At 44.1% G+C, this 21,624-nt stretch overlaps 1 pseudogene; it reads right to left on the bottom strand.

The window, feature by feature from the left end:
- The window catches only part of LOC141089349 (uncharacterized), a 79,179-nt pseudogene that overhangs the window by 1,282 nt on the left and 56,273 nt on the right, over nt 1–21,624 (bottom strand).

The raw sequence follows: 21,624 nt of genomic DNA, 5'->3' as shown, positions 1-21,624 counted from the left end.
AAGTAAAGTGGGAGGGAAACAAAGTGGGCGGAGGTCCACAATAGCAGGAAGGGAGGATTTTCTCCAAAAAAAAAAAAAAGGCATAGTATCTGAACATGGAGGAAATCACCACATCATCTTAATCATATATATATAAAAGATCAGATTTTAAATTCATGCCTGCGGGATATCGTGTTTTTAACTTAAAAATCCACATTGCTTCTTTGCGCTGCAATTCCTTTTTTCTATCACCTCCCCTCTTGGGGTTTGGGACAGTTTCTATTATATTAACCCTACAAGTACTGACATCTCCTCCATGTACAGAAATAAAATGCTGAGAGGCTCCCGAGGGACTCCTTGTAGTTTTATTACATGAATCATAAAGATGTTCAGAAATCCTTTTGCGAAGAGGACGTGTGGTGTTGCCCACATATTGAATGCAGCATGTTTCACATGTTATTAAATAAATAACATATGTGGAACTACAGTTGGCAAACATATTTATGACATATTCATTTTTTGTAACTGTGGATTTAAATGTAGACGTATTATACATGTATTTACATAAACCGCATGATCTTATTCCACAACGATAGCTACCAGAGACAGATAACCAGCTTGAATTATTTTCTGATGAAAAACGCAAAGTGTGATCACTGGGGGACAAAATATTCGCAATTGTAGTTCCTTTTTTAGGAATAAAATTGCAGCCTTTATCCAATATAGTTCTCAAAGTTGGATCCACCCGTAAAATAGGTAGATTTGATTTAATAATTTCCGTTATTTGATTAAATTGATCACTATATTTAGTAATAAAAACTGGTTTCTCCTCAAAATTACTAAATTGGGATAGCCGCACAGAAAGTGCCCAGGAGGTTCTGAACGCGTTTCGAGCGGTATACGCTCTTAGACTCAGAATAAAATTCTGAGTCTAAGAGCGCATACCGCTCGAAACTCATACAGAACCTCCTGGGCACTTTCTGTGCGGCTATCCCATGTCAGAGTAAAAACCGCAATGATGACTATAGCAGCCATGCTTGCATTTTAATGAAATAAATAAAGAAAATTCTGGATTTTACTCCTTGAGCTGGACTTTCCTTTTTCTATGATATAATCTATATTACCTGGCATGGGGGCCCCCCTCCTGCCTCCAGGCATGACTTCACCCCTTAGAGGGAGGCAATGTCACTGTGACAACCGGACTCTGGGGTGTCACACATGTTCTTCCCACTTTGGTGTACCTGGCCAAGACTGATGGAAATGGCAAAAATCACAACTTTTTTAACAACTTTGAGATGCACAAAAATTTTGTCACATTTCAAAGTATATTACTCCAGAAATCTGTCAAAAACACTTTGATGAATGGGGGCATAAGTGTGCTCGTGGACTCAGTACACAAATAACATGGAAGTTTCTTTGACCATTGACTGTATTGCAATCTAGCACTGTGTGACTGGGCATACTGAGGTGTAATGTCTAACACATTGAGGGATGGCTGCTAACAAATTTTAGTGTCTTTTCACTGTTTAAATAGAAATTAATTGCAAATTGATTGTTAATTTTAATGGCTGCATGAGTTGGCAGAAACTGTACAGCCAGTAAGTCACAGTAATAACCCACTTATAACTGATTTTTATTCACATAGCAGAAAGGGTCCAGGGACTTATAAAATGGCTTCTTAGCAGCCGCACCTCAGATGTGCAATACACATGTTGAATGGTATGCGAGACCTTAGCCTAAGGGTACCGTTACACTTAGCGATGCACCAGCGTTCCCGACAACCATATGGATCACTGGTGAGCTGCCACACAGGCAGATCTCACCAGTGACATAGCAGCGGTTGGGGGTCGATACTTACCTGTCAGACGCGGTGATCCTCACGTCCTCCCGCCCTCGTCCACGCGTCGCTCGTCGGCGCCGCAGGAAGTGGCCGACGAGAAACGGCCCAGGACATTCTCGCGCGATCAGCGATGGACAGCGGGGGAGTCGGTCGGAGGTAAGTATCACACATAGCGATATTGCTAGCAATATCGCTATAACGTCACAAAACCAGCGACGTTATAGCGATATTGCTAGCGATATCGCTATGTGTAACGGGCCCTTAAGGATGGGCCACCACTTTTGAGCCAGTGTTTTGTGCTTGCCCCCAGGCTAAAATTTGCCAGCAAGCCCCTGTGCATATCCATTGTTTTTATTTTAATTAGGGTGCTAAATTGATTAAGTTGGGATTGTCCAGTAGTGTAGACAAACTTTTCAGGGTTTTTCAAAATTAAAAAAAATATATCCAAAAATTATTCCTCTTAGTAAAGATCAGAAGATAAATCTGTGGAGCAACAACTTTGAGTCACATTTTCTCAAATTCAAAGGTTCCAGCGAGCTCATACACTTTGCCTTGCAGATATCAAATCACATGGTATATCCCAGTCAATTTGGGGGACTACAACAGCTAGTATAAAAGATGTGGCCGACCAATTAACTGCATTTTATTGTTTTCCAACATGGGGATAGGAGGTCACAGCACGCAGCTCATTCAATATAGGGATAGAAAAAGAATAGAAAAAGGTTTAATCTGATTTTGGGGTGCTACTGCAGTGTTTGTAAGGTTTTGTCCTAAGGAAGAGGTCCTGTATGACCTCGAAATGTGTTGACTATGTAACCTGTTTTGAAAGAAAGCTTTGAAGAATATCATCCACCAGTCATCCTTATCAGCAGCACAGATTTGGACACATACACCCGGTTTCACCATTATCCTTGGTCTTTGGACTCGTGCCCTGCAGCAGCTGATCCATGCTTTTTACGTGTTGCGCAGTTGCAACAAAAAAGGTGAGCGTACCTCTTCCCTGTGCACTCCATGTTTTTAACCAGCTAAGACCCTATTTGCGCTTTTCTTGCTCTCCAGATTTTCTACTTCTACTGCCGTGTTAAAGCACATTGAAAATGGAAATGGTAGTCTCAGTCTTTGCAGAATCATCCAAAAATTCAAGTGATAGGAAGATGCTGTACCTGCATAGTCAGTGTGACTTTAAATCGATTGATCTGTAATATTCAACAGTAACAGAGCCTTGATAGCAGCTCTTTTTCACAAACTGCAAACAAGAGGTACTTTTTATCTCCCATGTGCACTAATTTTCCAACTAAACCAAAATTCTAAAATTAAGGCTTGTGTGTTGTGTGTTACAGAAAGTGTGCATCCTGCATTGTGACATGGGCAAGAAACACATTTTTCTAAGACAAAAGAAAAATCCCCAGAATGTATACATTTAAACACAACTGTGTATCTCACAAAGTGAGCAAGATGTAATTTTTTGCTCTAATAGTCCAGTATTAGACCTGGACATTCCACTGTGGGCACTCACTTTTGGGACAATGAGCTTTCCTTTTCCTTTAATTTCAAGTAAAGGGCCAGGGTTTTTATATTTTTATACTTTAAAGAAACGGTTCATATTATTTTTGAATGCCTGTTTTAATTGTCCAATTTAATCAGTGAAACCGTAAATCCCAGCATGGCATACTGTTACCACATGTTAGTTTCCGGTTATGATCCTATGTGTAGCTACTTTGCAATACTTCCTTTTAAGATTAAGGCACAGGTTTTTTTTTGAAGCGGAGGTAGTAGTAGGTTAAGGAATTTTTGGTAAGGGGAGAATTTAAAACAAAAAAAATAAATGAAATATAATTTTGTTAAATAATTGTCAACTGTTTAATTTGCCAAGTTGTGAAAACATACAGTACACATAATAATACATTTTATTTTTATAGCGCCGACATATTCCGCAGCACTTTACATTTCAGAGGGGATTTGTACAGACAATAGACATTGCAGCATAACAATAATCACATACAGTAGATTATAACAAATACCAAGAGGAGTGAGGGCCCTGCTCGCAAGCTTACAGTCTATGAGGAAAGAGGTAGACACGAAAGGTGGGTGGTAACAGTTGCCCTGATTGTATGGACCAGCCATAATGTTAAGTGTGTAACAGTACAGACACAGAGGGCTAATGGATGCATAAAGCATGTGGGAACATGATGCTGGGAACCTGGTTATGGTAAAACTTTTGGCTCTGCCACACAGGGATAGGTTAGGTTAATGTGTTAAGGCGATAGGCCAGTCTGAATAAATGCGTTTTCAGGACACGCTTAAAATTGTGGGGACTGGGGACTAATCGTATTGACCTGGGAAGTGCATTCCAAAGAATTGGCGCGGCACGTGTAAAGTCTTGGAGACGGGAGTGGGAGGTTCTGACTATTGAGGATACTAACCTCAGGTCATCAGCAGAACGGAGGGCGCGGGTAGGGTGGTATACTGAAACAAGGGAGGAGATGTAGGGTGGTGCTGAGCCATGGAGGGCTTTGTGGGTGAGGGTAATAAGTTTATACTGAATTCTGGAGTGGATGGGTAGCCAGTGTAATGACTGGCACAAGGTAGAGGCATCGGTGTAACGATTGGTTCACATCATTATTACTGGCAAGCTGTTGTTGCATAAGTCTTTTTTTTTGTCATAAAGTCATAATTTTCCAAGGGAAACCGGACAGGGGGAATGGGAGGAACATGGTGGACCTAGTGGCACGGAAGCCACAGAAGTGAAAGGAGCATCTGCGGGATGGAAGTTGTCAGAAGAGAAGCAGGGAGAGCTCATGAAATGTAATTTCATGTGAACTGTATTACCTCTGTACCAGAACCCCTGTTTTCCAGTAAATTGAACTCTTTAGTAAGAACATGGAGTCTGGAATTGTTTGTGTAAGCCCTGAATCTGGAATTAAGAGTAAGGAGCCAGAATGAATCTCGTTGTTCAATGTGAGTGTCCTGCTTCGCACATTTTATGTGCAACAGATGGGACATTGTGTTTCCTTTGTGGGGTGCCAGTGTGTGGGAACACAACAGCTCCTCACCATGGCTACCACCCTGGCCACCTCACACTTATCTAGATGTGTTGTAAGCACTTTGAACCACGTGGTGCTTCACAGATGTTTATAAAAATAACCTGTGAAAATAAAAAAATCACATTTATCACACAAAAAAATGATTTAGCTCCATTTTTTTTATTTTCGCATAGATTGCATGAACAAATTGACCCCAAAATGTGTTGGTCAATTTCTCCTGAGTACAAATATATCCCATATGTGGGGGTAAACTATGGCTTAAGTTCATGGCAGGGCTCAGAAAAGAAGTGACATTTTGGAACGCAGACTTTGATGGAATGGTCTGCCAGTGTCATGTCTCATTTGGAGAGCTCCTGATGTGCCTAAACAGTGGAAAACCCCCACAAGTGACACCATTTTGGAAGCTAGACCCCTCAAGGAATTCATCTAGATGTGTGGTGAGCACCATGAACCTCTAGCTGCTTCACAGAAGTTTATAAGGTAGAGCCATGAAAATAAAAAATTACATTTTTGCAGCAAAAATGTTATTTTAGCCACAATTTTTAATTTTCACAAGGATAGCAAAATAAAATGGACCCCAAAATTTGTTATGTAATTTCTCCTGAGTACGCCGATACCCAATATGTGGTCGAAAACTACTTAGCCATAGAGAGCCAGTCCAGCCATATTGGAGTTCACATTTTGCTGGACTGGTTTGAGAGTGACATGTCACATTCGCAGAGCCTTTGAGGTGCCAGAACAACAGAATCCCCTATAAATGATCCCATTTTACATACTACGCCTCTAAATGAATTCATCTAGGGGTGCAGTGATCATATTTACACAACAGGTGGGTCACAGAATTTTATACCATTGGGTAATGAAGAAACAAATTACTACATTTTTCCCACCAAAATTTTGCTATAACCCTAGATTTTAAATTTTCACACTGGGAAATTGGTAAAACTGGCAACAAATGGCACAAAAATGTGCCCTACAATTTCTGCTGACTGTAGAAATACCCCATATGTGCAGTACTGGTTAGCCATACGGCAAGACTCGGAAGAGACGGCGCGCTATTGGTAAATAGAACTTAGTCCCTTCCGAGTCTCGCCACATGGCTAAGCAGTACTGTTAGGATACCGTCACATTTAGCAATGTACCAGCGATCCCGACAACGATATGACCCGGTCAGGATTGCTGGTGCATCGCTAAATGGTCGCTAGTGAGCCGCCAAACAGGCAGATCTCACCAGTGATGCAGCAGCAGTCGGCGGTCATTACTTATCTGTCAGACGCGGCGATGAAGACGTCCTCCCGCCCGCGTTCACGCATCGCTCGTGAGAACGTCCTGGGCCGTTGCTCGTCGGCCACTTCCTGCTGGACTTCCTGCTGGCGCCGACAAGCAACCGCCCAGGACGTTCTCGCGCGATCAGCGATAACCAGCGGGGGAGCCGGTCGGAGGTAAGTATCACACTTAGCGATATCGCTAGCAATATCGCTGCTGTGTCACAAAATCGGTGACGCTAAAGCGATATCACTAGCGATCTTGCTTAGTGTGACAGGGCCCTTATACTGGAGGCATCCTGGAGTGCAGAATTTTTTATAATAGTTTGCAGACTCCATATAGAGTCCCTAAGTGCTAGAAGAACAGAGTTCCCCCTCAAGTGATGCCATTTTGGAAATTATATACCTTTGAGAATTTATCTACAGATGTCGTGACAATTTTGACTCCATGAGGCTTTTCCAGAAACAGGAAAAACAAAAAATAGATCCTTAAATAGAGCGCTAGTTGCTCTCACAAATCAAAATATATGTATCTCCAAATGAAACAAGCATGTTTAATAATAATAATAATAATAATAATCTTTATTTATATAGCGCCAACATATTCCGCAGCGCTTTACAGTTGAACAGTTTCAAACACAACAGTCATAAGTAACAACGTTAACAATACAATAATTAAAGCGAAATAAGACGACCCTGCTCGTGGAGCTTACAATCTACAATGAGGTGGGGGGGATACAAAGCACAGGTTTGTATTTACAATGATGTATTTACAATGACGGTCCAGCCATCTTCAGGGGGTGGGGGTTAGATGGAGATAGTGAATGGGCTACACACACACAAACATGACTTTGATTACTGAATGTGATAGGCCGCTCTGAACAAATGTGTTTTGTGCGAGCGCCTAAAACTATGCAAATTGTGGATGGTCCTAATATTTTGGGGTAGAGCATTCCAGAGGATTGGCGCAGCACGGGAGAAGTCTTGGAGTCGGGAGTGGGAGGTACGGATTAGGGCAGAGGTTAGTCGAAAGTCATTTGCAGAGCGCAGCGGTCGGTTAGGCCGATAGAGGACGTTTATAAGGACTATTTATTATTATTAGTATTATTTAATTATATAGCACCATTAATTCCATAGTGCTGTACATGAGAAGGTGTTACATACAAAGTTATAGATATCGTTTACAGTAAACAAATTTATGATGACAGACTGGAACAGAGGGGAGAGGACCCTGTCCTTGCAGACATACCTTCTATGGGATAGTGGGGAAGAGACAGAAGGTCGGGAGTGCAGCAGCTCTGATGGTGGTGAGGCGGCAACTCGGGTGGTGGTGAGGCGGCAGAATAGTTATTGCAGGCTATAAGCTTTCCTGAAGAGATGGGTTTTCAGGTTCCGTCTGAAGGATCCGATGGTGGTGGATAATTGGACGTGTTGAGGCATGGAATTCAAGAGTATGGGGGATATTCGGGAGAAATCTTGGAGGCGGTTGTGTGAGGAATGAATAAGTGTTTAGGAGAGTAGGAGGTCTTGGGAGGATCAAAGATTACGTGAGGGAAGATAATGGGAGATTAGTTCAGAGATATAGAGAGGGGACAGGTTGTGGATGGCTTTGTAGGTCAGTGTTAGTAGTTTGAACTGGATTCGCTGGGGAGTTTGGAGCCAGTGGAGGGATTTGCAGAGGGGAGAAACAGGGAAGTGGCGAGGAGAGAGGTGGATTTGTCGGGCAGCAGAGTTTAGGACAGACTGGAGTGGTGCAAAAGAGTTGGCGGGAGGCCACAGAGGAGGGTGTTGCAGTAATAAAGGTGGGAGATGATGAGGGCATGCACAAGAATGTAGCAGATTAAGGGCTGAGGAAGGGACGGATTGTGGAAATATTTTGAGTTGGAGGCGACAGGAGGTGGCAAGACTTTTTAAAACAACCATTCATGCATCAGAACAGCATAAACATGTAGAGGAAGACGTGTTTCTAAAACAACCATTCATGCGCCAGAACAACATAAACATGTAGAGGAAGACGTAAGTAGAACGTAAATTTTTTTTTATTTATTCTTACACAAAGTCACTGGTGGCAGTGATTTGAATGTAAATAACAGAAAACTGATGGCACATCAAGAACTAGTCTGAATAGGTGCATACCAAAAAACAGCTTACAAATCAAAATGAGGAAATGGTTGCATTCAATTGCATTAAGGCATATCAATGTGAAATACATGAAGTGTGAATAGCTAATGGCTTTTGAAATTTAGGAAAAACACATGAGATGCTTAGCACAAAATTTGGCCAAAAAATGTGAGCCCATTCACCATCTTCAAGGTAATCTCATGATTGAACGGGTGTCATGTCGGACGCTGTTCACACCACAGCATCCGGCAGGCAGAGGTAGTTCTACCTCCAGCCACTATAGCCTCAGTGGCGCCGGCTTGATCTTCAGGCTCTCGGGGGTTAATCCTGCTGGAGACCAGGTTGGATGGTTAGTCACGCCCACGGTCTTTAAATAGTCATGCTGGCCTATGGGCGTCGCCGATTATAGCTTGTGTTTCATACCAAGTGGTTCCGGTCTGGAGTGGAGGTGTTGCAGAGAGAGAGATTCGTATCTGGTGGTGTATGATCCGTCGTTATCCTTTCTTCTTCCCCTATTTGTGTTTAGTTGTGCCATGTTCACATTACTGTATATTCCTGTGTGTGTGCGGCGCAGTGCAGTTTAAGTTCTCCCTGTCTGTCATAATTTGTGTAGGGGCTTTGGTGGTGTGACTCCTCACTGGGTGGAGGGTGGAGGGTTAAGTGCAGGGCTGAGCAGGAGACAAGGAAAGGTTGGAGGCTCAGGCATTTGCACCATCAGCAAAAACCCTGGGTTGAGGGTCAGACAGGGTTTCCCCTAGTTATAGGGACATCACAGGGGCCCCGGGTATTACAGCCTTAGTGGAACTAAGCCCCCGTGACAACGGGTCCCTAACTTAACAGCCTAGTGTGAACACTTACCTCTGGCTAATAACTTGGTCAAGCCTATATTTAAAGGAGCTTGTTTTTAAATGGCCATTTATTATGGTCCTTAGATTTGTAGTAGTATCCGTATGTGTTTTCCCCATTTTGTACTTGTTTATCAGGTATGTGTTTTGTACTAATAAAGAATATCTGTTATTAATTGGATTATGCCCATAACTTCCCCCTTCATAGGTTTCTTATAGTGTTTGGAAGTACACCTTGGATCTGTTTGGTCATGTTTTGCTTATTCAAAACTAAATCTACAACTGACAATCTGTTGCACTCAGCAAGCCAGTTAAATACCCTAAAAATCATTTGAGGACAGGAGGCACCTAAGGAAACACCTGCAGGCTAAACCAGATTGAACAGCAGGGCTGTCAATCAAAATGCTGACAGCTCAATACGCCCCAGGATCAGATTGCATGACTGAACTGTCACATAATCGTCACACTGTAGCATCAACATGTTATTGTTACAACCGGTGATTGGCTGCAGCGGTCAACTGTTAACACATCACATTATCACTGAAGATTGGGAAGCAGATAGTGTCAGGGAACCATACTAATGATGGTTTGGCAATTAAATAGCAGAAGATTGGTAAGTATTGCTCCAGTTTTTAAAAGAATAATAATCATGGGGATTGAATACCCTGTGAATGCCTCCAGAGCTCTCTATGGTCACCAGAAAAGACGATAGTATGAGATAATTTACCACCAGACTGGCACAATCACTAGGATCTTGGGCACGTTTCACCACTCAAGGAGCTTTAAATGATGCAAGGTCTCCCATTTTGCAAGTCTCCATTTGCAAAGAGTTTTTTTCTTGTTTTCAATTGCAGCAACTGCATTTCTTCCTTGTCTACGCCTCATCAGCAAACCATTAAGCCACATCAAAAGGGTCAGCATAACATGGCGGTTAATGTTGGCCTGTAAATTACCTAATCAAAACTTGATTTGATGTGAAACAACAAGTAAGCATAATTACTGAACCTACGAAAAAATCTGTGCCTGCTTATATGAAGATGTATCAATACTGTTCTAGCAAATGACATTGTCACTGGCAAAAGCATTTTTACCAAGACACTATTATTCCCATAACTAATTTTTCTATAAGAAGCAAATTGTAACGGTAGATTTTGCAGATCATTTGAAGTCACCATTCCACAGCCATTCCTCATCAACTTCTTAATGTTTTTGTAATTAAACTTACCTTGGTGTGAAATTCTCTTGAGCGTTTGGCACTGTGTTTAGTCTTTGCTGTCCTGTGACTTTGAGAATTTAAAGAGCTCTGAATATTTGCCTTTACAAATCCTTTCAATGAAAATAATGCTATAAAAATAACTAATGGGAAAAAAATAGGTGTAAATTCAAACTTAACCCTGGGGCCAATTTTTTTTCAAATCTGTGGGGTATTGTCAAGAGGAAGATGAGAGACACCAGACCCAACAATGCAAATGAGCTGATTGCCTCCATGCCACGCTGCATTGATGCAGTAATTGATGCAAAAGGAGCCCCGACCAAGTATTGGGTGCATTTACTGAACATACATTTCAGTAGGCCAACATTTTGGATTTCAAAATCATTTTTCAAGCTGGTGTTATAAAGTGTTCTTATTTACTGAGATAATAACTAGTGTTTTCACTGGCTGTAAGCCATAATCATCACCATTAACAGAAATAAACAATTGAAATAGATCAAGATCACTCTGTCTGTAATGACTCTATATAATATATGAGTTTAACTTTTTGTATTGAAGAACTGAAATAAATTAACTCTTTGATAATATTCTAATTTTGTGGGATACTGAGCTGCTGCTGCCGTATGTGTCCCTATTACTGCACCTGATACCCCAATGCTGAGCCGCTGCTGCCGCATGTGTCCATACTACTGCACCTGATACCCCAATGCTGAGCCGCTGCTGCCGTATGTGCCCCTATTACTGCACCTGATACCCCAATACTGAGCCGCTGCTACTGCCGTATGTGTCCCTATTACTGCACCTGATACCCCAATACTGAGCCGCTGCTACTACCGTATGTGTCCCTATTACTGCACCTGATACCCCAATGCTGAGCCGCTGCTGTCGTATGTGTCCCTATTACTGCACCTGATACCCCAATGCTGAGCCGCTGCTGCTGCAGTATGTGTCCCTATTACTGCACCTGATACCCCAATAGTGAGCCGCTGCTGCCATATGTGTCCCTATTACTGCACCTGATACCCCAATACTGAGCCTCTGCTGCCGTATGTGTCCTTATTACTGCACCTGATACCCCAATGCTGAGCCACTGCTGCCGTATGTGTCCCTATTACTGCACCTGATACCCCCACACCCCCAATACACACATGGCTCTGTTCCGTACACCTTGTACACATGCGGCTCTGTTCCGTACACCTTGTACAGACGCGGCTCTGTTCCGTACACCTTGTACACATGCGCCTCTGTTACGTACACGCTGTACACACCTGGCTCTGCTCCGTGCACTTGTACACATGCGGCTCTGCTCTGTACACGCTGTGCACATGCGGCTCTGCTCCATACACCTTGTACACACCTGGCTCCGCTCTGTACACCTTGTACACACACACTCTGCTCCGCACACCTCGTACACACGCGGCGCCGCACCATACACCTCGTACACATACGGCTCCAATCCGTACACCTTGCACACATGGCTCCACTCCATACACCCCGCACACACGGCTCTGCTCCGTACACCCCATACACACACGGCTCTGCTCTCTACACCCCGTACACACTTGGCTCCGCTCGGTACACAAACGGCTCCACTCACCCCATACACACGTGGCTCCGTTCCTCTGTACACCTCATACATGCATATCTCTGCTCCGTACACCTTCTACACATACGGCTCCACTCTGTACACCTCATACACACACAGCTCTGCTACATCCACCTGGCTGTAAACCCCCCCCGACCCCACACATAAACTTCATCTCATCCAGCACCAATGCATGGCAACCAGCACAGCAGAGTCCTGCAGCCAGCCACTGAAGCCCCTGATCATGTGACCCCCTGACTACGCCCTTCCTGTGACCTCATCACAGGTCCTGTGCACACAGATTAACTCAGGACGACATTGCTGGCTGTGAGGTGGGGGCCCACTGCTGGCACCGGGGCCCCCCACTGCCTTCTCAGGGGCCCATAGCGGCCGGGCGGGCGGCAGAGTAGGGAGATCGATTCTCCCTGCTCTGCCACAGAATGTAACTGTATGGGCGTGCTGTGCACGCCGATACAGTTACAGTAGCGTAGCTCAGTGGGCCCCCTCAGAGCTCGGGGCCCGGGGTGACCGCCCCCTCTGCCCCCCGGTAGCTACGCTACTGGTTTAATAATTTCTGGATTGCCAACTTGCTCCTTTTGCTGGCTGCATGCAGTATCAGAAGTGAGATTTAATTTGCAGGTGGAGTGAGCAGGTGTCTTTCATAAGCTGTATTATTTCCATAATTAGTCCATGAGCCGGGCCAGATATCGGTACTACCCGGAGTGACTAATTCTCTTTGGTGTTTTTAGGTAGATGCATGTCTGTAGTTTATGTTTTGATATGATAGCCCTTGCACATCAGTAGCTTAACCCCAAATGCCTAGGCCATTTTTTGTAAATCTGACCTGTCACTTCATGCGGTAATAACTTTGGGACGCTATCACCTACCCACGCCATTCTGAGACTGTTTTCTCGTGACATATTGTACTTCATGGTAGTGCTAATTGTGAATCAATAGATTTTACCTTTCTGCATAAAAAATTACAAAATACACGAAAATTTGGGAAAAATTCGCTATTTTTGAACTTTGAAATTCTCTACTTTTTACAAAAATGCTGATACCCCCCATAACAGTTATTAGTTTACATTCTCCACATGTCTACTTCACATTGGCATCATTTTGGAAATGAAATTTTATATTTTTCGGATGTGATAAGGCTCATAGTTTTATACGCAATTTTTAAAGTTTACGACTAAATTTCCAAAACCCATTTTTCCAAGGACCAAGTCAGTTCGGACGTCACTTTATGGGTCTTGTATAACAGAACCCACCCATACATTACCCCATTTTGCAAACTACACCCTTCAAGGTGTCCAAAACGGATTTTCAAAACTTTGTTAACCCCTTAGGTGTTGCACAGGAATTCAAGCAAAATGACAGTGAAATATCAAAATTTCAATTTTTTGGCAGATATTCCATTGTAATCCAATTTTACCTGCAACCCAGCAAGGGTTAACAGCAAACCCAAACCCAAAATTGGTTACCCCAATTCCGCAGTTTATAGAAACACCCCACATGTACACGTAAACTAAATTTTGGGCGCCCAAGAGGGCTCAGCACAGAAGGAGAGCTAGGCGGTTTTTGGGATAATAGATTACACTGGAAGAAATCCAGTGGGCCATGTCGTATTGGAGAGACCCTGCGGTACCCCCAGAGTGGAAACCCCCAAAAGGTTACCGCATTTTGGAAACTACACCCCCTAAGGAATGTTTTAGGGGGTATAGTAACCACTTTGACCCAACAAGCGCTCCATTGGAGTTTCATGCACTTGGTTGAGGAAATTGAAAAGTACGTTTTTTACCGAAAAATGTTGATTTAGGCCCACATTTTTCACTTTGAAAAGGGGGACCAGGAGAAAGTACACCCCACTTTTTATTCCCTATTGTCTCCCGAACACGGCAATACCACAAGTGTTGTCTAAAACCACAGTATTGGCGCACGGCAGGCTTCGTAAGCGAAGCTGCGGCAAAATTCACTGTAAGAAATCTATGGGGCCATGTCACATTTGGAGACACCCTAACATAGTAACATAGTAACATAGTAATTAAGGTTGAAGGGAGACTTTAAGTCCATCTAGTTCAACCCATATCCTATCCTAACTTGCCCTAACATGTGGATCCAGAGGAAGGCAAAAAAACCCATGTGGCAACAGTAAGCTTCACATTGGGGAAAAAAATTCCTTCCCGACTCCACATACGGCAATCAGACTAGCTCCCTGGATCAACGCAATATTAAGGAGACTAGTGTATATACCCTGTAATATTATACTTTTCAAGAAAGGCATCCAGTCCCTTCTTAAATTTTAGTAGTGAATCACTCATTACAACATCATATGGCAGAGAGTTCCATAGTCTCACTGCTCTTACAGTAAAGAATCCGCGTCTGTGAGTATGCTTAAACCTTCTTTCCTCCAGACGTAGAGGATGCCCCCTTGTCCCCGTCACAGGTCTAAGAGTAAAAAGATCATTAGAAAGGTCTTTGTATTGTCCCCACATATATTTATACATTGTAATAAGATCACCCCTAAGCCTTCGATTCTCCAAACTAAATAACCCCAAGTGTAATAACCTGTCTTGGTATTGCAGACCCCCTAGTTCCCTAATAACCTTGGTCGCTCTTCTCTGCACCCGCTCCAGTTCAGCTATGTCTTTCTTATACACCGGAGACCAGAACTGTACACAGTATTCTAAGTGTGGTCGCACTAGTGACTTATATAGAGGTAAAATTATGCTCTCCTCATGAGCATCTATGCCTCTTTTAATGCATCCCATTATTTTATTTGCCTTTGCAGCAGCTGCTTGACTCTGGCCACTAAATGTGAGTTTGTCGTCCACCCATACACCCAGGTCTTTTTCAGTGACTGTTTTGCCCAGTGTATTACAATTAAGCACATAATTATACAACTTGTTCGTTCTACCCAAGTGCATGACCTTACATTTATCCCCATTAAAGCTCATTTGCCAATCCTGAGGACCCTGAGGTCCCGCACAGTGGAAACCCCAAAAAAGTGACCCCATTTTTGAAACTACACCCCCTAAGGAATGTTTTAGGAGGTACAGTAACCACTTTGCACCGGGAACCGGCTCCCGACCCGCTGCGATCGCCCGGCATATGATCCGGGTACGATTCGCCGTACCGCTATGGTGGCCGGCGCGAAGGGGTTAATGGTATTTTTCACCTTTTGAATAGATCCTACCTATATTTCCAAAAAATAATGATTAAAGGTCGATTTAGGGGAAATGCCAAAATGTCAATACAATGCATGTAGTATTTGTAACAAAATTTAATCCAAGTTATGTAAATACACACTGAACATGTCATGGGCTTGTCCATACTAATGTGTGTGTGTGTGTAGGTGTGTGTGTATATATATATATATATATATAGTGTGTGTATGTATAATTATATAACGTTACTCCATAATATCTTCAACATCAGACTCTGAATCTGACTGTTGTTCTACTGGCTCGTCTTCAATACCCTTGTTCTGGCATGTCTGTAACCTGCACATGTCCGTGCTCTTCAGGCCATTGCTGAGGCAAGTACACTGAGGAAGTTCGCATGGCCGCACACACTTGCAGGTCAGTAGCTGGATAATAGCTTCTGGTGCTGGTGCCCCTCGCATCCACTTAACAAGCTTTCCGTCATTATCTATCATCCAACCGCAGTCTGTTGGGTTTGCAACAAATGGCTGGCTCTGCAGACTTCTCCTCCAGATCGCAGCCTGGTAGTTTGCACGCAGTTCATGCATGAAAAGGCAGTCTTGGCAAGGAGGGAGTTGACTTGACTCTACCACTCCACTTCTGGCACAGAACAGCTGATACCGGAGCCTGTTTACCTCAGTTGTTTGGGTAGTTGGCAGGTACATGTGGCAGGTGATTTCCTGTAACTTCTCAAAGAGTTCGGGAGACACTTCCCATGAACGACCAACTTCCTGAAAGGCATCCTGGTATGTCTTGTTCATCTTCAACTGCTTGAGTGTCGTCATCTTCCCACGGCCAGCGAACGCACTGACTGTGTCACAGCCTGTAAATGCATGCATACCAATCAATGAATCACACACGCTGCCTCCCAATGTTCTGCTCAGAGTGGTGATATCCAGGAATCTTGTCCGGTTCTGTGTACCGCATTTCTGGAACAGGTGGGATGGGATTTTGTGGCATATGCCCAGACACAGGACCATGACATCAGTATCCTCTGAAGTGATGATGACAGACTTGTAACCAGATTCTGCTGCATGAAGAGCATGGAGAAGGAGGCGTGTGTCTGCTTCTTCTTGACTTGACTTAAGGTCAGCAGCCTCTTCCCACTGTTCTTTGGTGATCTTAAAGCAGAGCTGCTCACATGTGACATACATCTCCTTCTCCTCAAGCTTCTCCCTGTGGTGTTTCGCCTTCCATTCTTCTACCAGAAACTTTATGAGACTTGCCTTGTTGGAGGAATTACTTAGTAGCTTTCTCCACTGCTGGATGTTGTGCCCATGTTGAATGTTCTTGAAATGGATCCCTGTGCCTTCATATCTGTTGACTCTTTCTGTATCTTTGATGGATGTCTCCTTGTAGACGTCAAAGACAATATCAATGTGCTTGCTCTTAGCACCCTCATGGATAGCGCGACTCATTGCTGTGCCTGCTAGCCGGGCAAATGTTGCATCGTTTCCCTTCAGTTTCTGAACCAGGCTCATCCCATCAATGATGGTTGCAGAGGGCTCAGGGATCACCTCTGCAGGAGGAGCATTCCTCTCCAACTCCCTTGCTAGGGCAGCCTTGTTGGTCTTGCGGATAGACCCATCACTGTTGGCAAGTGCCCATGGCAATGGCCCCAGGGGATGAGTCAAGACATCACTCATTTGTAGCTTTCTGTTCTCAGCTACAAGTATCATCTGGCCAAATAGGTTCCTGTCAGCCTTCAAAATTACCTCCTTGCCAAGGCCTTGTCTGTGTGTCTTCATTCTGATGTTAGAGAACGTTTTAAGATTGTTCTTCGTCATCTTGTCATGAAACAGTGTAGTTGGCGTATCAGTACCCAAACGCTCATCCTTGAATGTGTGATATACATCCTCTCCTATACTGTATGCCCCTAGAAGGTCTTTGGCTACATCTGGTGGTGCTGCAGTCGCGGTTGATAAACTGATAAGTTCACCATTATGCTTTTTGTTGAAGGGGTTCAACCAACCAGTCTCCAGCAGTTCAACAAAAGATCGGACATCGGCTTCATCTCTTCTAATCCTGGACACCTGTAGGTCTGAATGACTGAAGTCAGTATATTGTTGGCCTACTAGGGCCCTCAGCTGCCTCAAGTACATGCTGCGGTACTCCGATGTCAGGTAGAATCTGGCGACAGCTCCAACTTTGAGGCTGAAGCCTTTTGTGCCCCCTGGTGTCTGGGTGTCTTTGTTGATTGCTTCTTCGATGGTCTGGTCCACAGGAATCCGTCCAAAAGGATTCTTGCTACCGATCTGGACTGAAAAGCCACCTTTCATGAAGTATTCATGGACCTCTGGGTGGTATATGGGCAGCCGAGACATCGTAGCATAGTAATAGGTTAGGTATCGGGCATAGTTGACCTTGTCATAGGCAAAACACCACGGTATCATCTGTCGGATTGCTCCTAGGTGAAGCATCCAGTTGCATTCTCTTGAAGCTCGAACCAGGGCCAGCATGGTCTCGACCATGTCCAAGTATGACATCCAGAATGCTGAGAGTTGTTCATTTCTGAAGGTCTCAAGATAAACTTGAAAGAGCTTCAGGGTAAGTGTGCAAGATTCATTATCCAAGAACTTTTCGAAGGATCCCTGCGACACACTGATGCGAAAGTTTGTGTTGTTCTTCAGTGTTTCATCCAGATGGTGAAGGTCCCTTGCATGGTTTTCTTCTAGCCATGGAAGGAAGTTTTTCCATGCAAGCCTCATAAGTGCTTCATAGACCAGCTTGTGTAGTCTTACTGCTCTGTTGTATCTCCGGCCGTCCATTACTCCAGACACTGATCCTTCAGCGATGACACCGGATTCAACACACAGATCTCTAAGGCCTGCATCCTGAAATCTCTTACCTATGATGGAGAGGAGATTACGGATTGTGTGGAAGACACCCATTCTAATTATAATGTTCTTGAACTTCTCCTGTTTCCAGATAACCTCGGCAGCTTTGGCATAGAGTGCTTGATCAAACACGCACACAATTCTGTTAAGCTTCAGGGTCTGCATGATGGCATGTGTTTGTTCCAAGACTTCATTCACAGTGGACATGGCTGTTGCAGGAGCATTGATAGTGGGCAGGTAGCTTACAGTGTCCTGGGCCACTACAATGTCGCTGCGGATTTGGATGTTGAACCCAGTCCAACTGCTAATGGTCTGATCCTCATGGTCTGACATTCTAGCCAGAAGCCAGATATGGTTCTTGGTTTTTGAATCCTGGACCTCCTCGGTAGTGTTAACATTCGCAGTCTCAATCCTGGGTGGCCCTCCCCGCCGCCCAACATTGTATATTGGTAGCATTAATTCTGTCGGAATTATGCTTCTTTTCTTCGACTTGGTTACATCTGGCAGGACTTTTGTCACAGAGCATGCAACATTGGACTGAACAGCGATGCCATTGACTCTATGAGATATACCTGCTCCACTTAGTGTCTCCTCAAGTCTGTCAATGTTATCCCAGGCCAAGGTTGTGAACACACCAGGGTAGATATTTGCTGGCATTGGGATGTCATCCGTTGAACATTCCAACTTCTGGATACAAAGGGCTGTATCGATCTCCTCAGCCGTTGAATATGACACACAGTGGCCAAGATGATTCAGAATTCGAACCAGTTCTGTATTGCCGGTCAAAGACTTAATTGCAAAGGACTGCAGTACGTGCTTGGGTGGCTTTGTCTTTCCATTGGTAACAACAAAAACCAAGTCACTGCCGAAGGATGTGGCAAGACGTTGAGCTCTTTCAGAGGGAGTTTGGCACTCACAATCTCCTGTAAGCAGGGTTTGCAGGAATTGAGTGACTAATGCAGGAACGACATTCTGATCTGTATCGGGAGGCCATGGCTGACTCACATCTTGCTTCTTGATCTCATTCCTCAGCTGCATTGCTGCTTTGGTTACGACATCTCCAGAGTTAGCGGCTCTTGCTTCTTGCAGATCTTTTGTCATGCTGTGTGCTTGCCGGGCAAGGTCGTCCATTGATAGGCTATATGGATAGACTAGAAGCTTACCTTTCTCATTGGAGAGAAAGCGGAGTGATTCACCAAACTCTGTTTCAAGTTTTCGGCGAACATGTTTCTTTGTCGATGGTTTCAGTTTGATGATACCACGGGACATCATGCATCTCTGAAGCCTAGATGTGAGGTTTATCATAGGCAGTACTTCTGGGTTTGGGAACAATTCAGTCCTTATACACACGAAGAGTTCCTCAAGGGCTTCTCTCTCTGCCTCTCCGTAGCGTACTTCCTTGCTTTCTTCCTGATTTTCTGCTGCACCAGACCTACAGGCCACTTGGGAATCATCTTTTGTGAATAGTTTGTAGCACGACTTGTGGTAGTGCCCCTCTGAAGCAACAAGGTCTCTGCTAAGTAAACCAAGGATTCTCTGTGTGCCTTTCCTTATCGCTGCTCTGCGAATCGTCTCATCTGCTCATAGCTCAACACACTGGACGATTGGCTCCCTTGTTTTTTCTCCTTTGAGATACTTGCTTGACTTCTCGCAGAACATACATACTTTGGCATACACCCTGCTATCACTGGGGGTACCCCTCGGTAGCCTCCTCCTGGGGATTTCGCTTGCTGTTTCGACATTGACACCCTTGGCAAGGATAGAATCCAGTGACTTCTTCATTGTAAAGAGACTACGACATTTACGGTGATATTGTATGTGTGGTATTTCTCGTTCTTCAATGCCCTTAGCTGCTTCCAGGATGGATTCATGCTGTCTGATCTCTGCAGCCCTAAGCAATGTTTTCCAGGAGTCCAAATCCTGTAGGGACGCCAGATCATCACTGTCATCATTAGAGCAGTGTATGATACAGTCGATCTGTGATTTCTTCCTCGCTGGTACTTCCATCATGCCATTAGATATGTCAGTAAACACCTGCAAACACAAAGAAAAACATTAAAACCCTTGGCACCGAGCGCCGTACGAGTACTGCTCTCTTGTCCTGGACCAAAGGACAAGAGCAGTACTAGTACGGCACAACCCCTTTAGCGTCCCCGCCGCTAATCGCGCGGGGATCGGGGGTAGATGGCCGCACTTACCGGCAGCAGGGCTTGTCCCCTTGCTGTGTGTGGCCATCGCGCTGACCCCCTGCAGCTAGAATCACTGTGATTCGCTGGGCTATATAGCCCAGCGAATCGCAGTATGCCTTGTAAAACATGGCGTGATTCGCTGCAGGGGTTCGTGTCTGTGGAGCGATTGGTGCATTTACCAGTCACTCCACAGGCCAGGGGGAGGATGTCAGTGTCTGATCTCCTCCCCCTGTGCTGCGATTGGCTAGAAGATCGTTCTAGCCATAGCAGCGATGTAGCAGGGCCGACACAGTGTCGCCTCTGCCTGTATGAGATCCTGTCAGCACAGGGTCTCATACAGGGACGATCGCTGCACTGTGCAGGCTGGCCGGACCTGCCTGCACTCGCTGGAACTTGTGGTACCACAAGTCCCAGCAAGTCTGGGCAGGCAGGCAAAAAGTGTAAAAGAAAGTTAAAAAAAAACAAAAATACTACACTACACATCCCCCCCTCCCATATGCGCCAATACTGTGGTTTTAGACAACACTTGTGGTATTGCTGTGTTCGGGAGACAATGGGGAATAAAAAGTGGGGAGTACTTTTTCCTGGTCCCCCTTTTCAAAATGAAAAATGTGGGACTAAAGCGACTTTTTCCGGTAAAAAAACGTACTTTTCAATTTCCTCAACCAAGTGCATGAAACTCCAATGGAGCGCTTGTTGGGTCAAAGTGGTTACTATACCCCCTAAAACATTCCTTAGGGGGTGTAGTTTCCAAAATGCGGTAACCTTTTGGGGGTTTCCACTCTGGGGGTACCGCAGGGTCTCTCCAATACGACATGGCCCACTGGATTTCTTCCAGTGTAATCTATTATCCCAAAAACCGCCTAGCTCTCCTTCTGTGCTGAGCCCTCTTGCGCGCCCAAAATTTAGTTTACGTGTACATGTGGGGTGTTTCTATAAACTGCGGAATTGGGGTAACCAATTTTGGGTTTGGGTTTGCTGTTAACCCTTGCTGGGTTGCAGGTAAAATTGGATTACAATGGAATATCTGCCAAAAAATTGAAATCTTGATATTTCACTGTCATTTTGCTTGAATTCCTGTGCAACACCTAAGGGGTTAACAAAGTTTTGAAAATCCGTTTTGGACACCTTGAGGGGTGTTGTTTGCAAAATGGGGTAATGTATGGGTGGGTTCTGTTATACAAGACCCATAAAGTGACGTCCGAACTGACTTGGTCCTTGGAAAAATGAGTTTTGGAAATTTAGTCGTAAACTTTAAAAATTGCGTATAAAACTATGAGCCTTATCATATCCGAAAAATATAAAATTTCATTTCCAAAATGATGCCAATGTGAAGTAGACATGTGGAGAATGTAAACTAATAACTATTATGGGGGTATCAGCATTTTTGTAAAAAGTAGAGAATTTCAAAGTTCAAAAATAGCGAATTTTTCCCAAATTTTCGTGTATTTTGTAATTTTTTATGCAGAAAGGTAAAATCTATTGACTCACAATTAGCATTAC

This window comes from Dendrobates tinctorius, unplaced genomic scaffold (genome assembly GCF_039654945.1).
Source record: "Dendrobates tinctorius isolate UK_male_01 unplaced genomic scaffold, ASM3965494v1 ptg000008l, whole genome shotgun sequence".
NCBI lineage: Eukaryota > Metazoa > Chordata > Amphibia > Anura > Dendrobatidae > Dendrobates > Dendrobates tinctorius.
The sequence above is the reverse complement of the archived record's forward strand: the minus strand, read 5'-3'. Positions and strand labels throughout refer to the sequence as shown.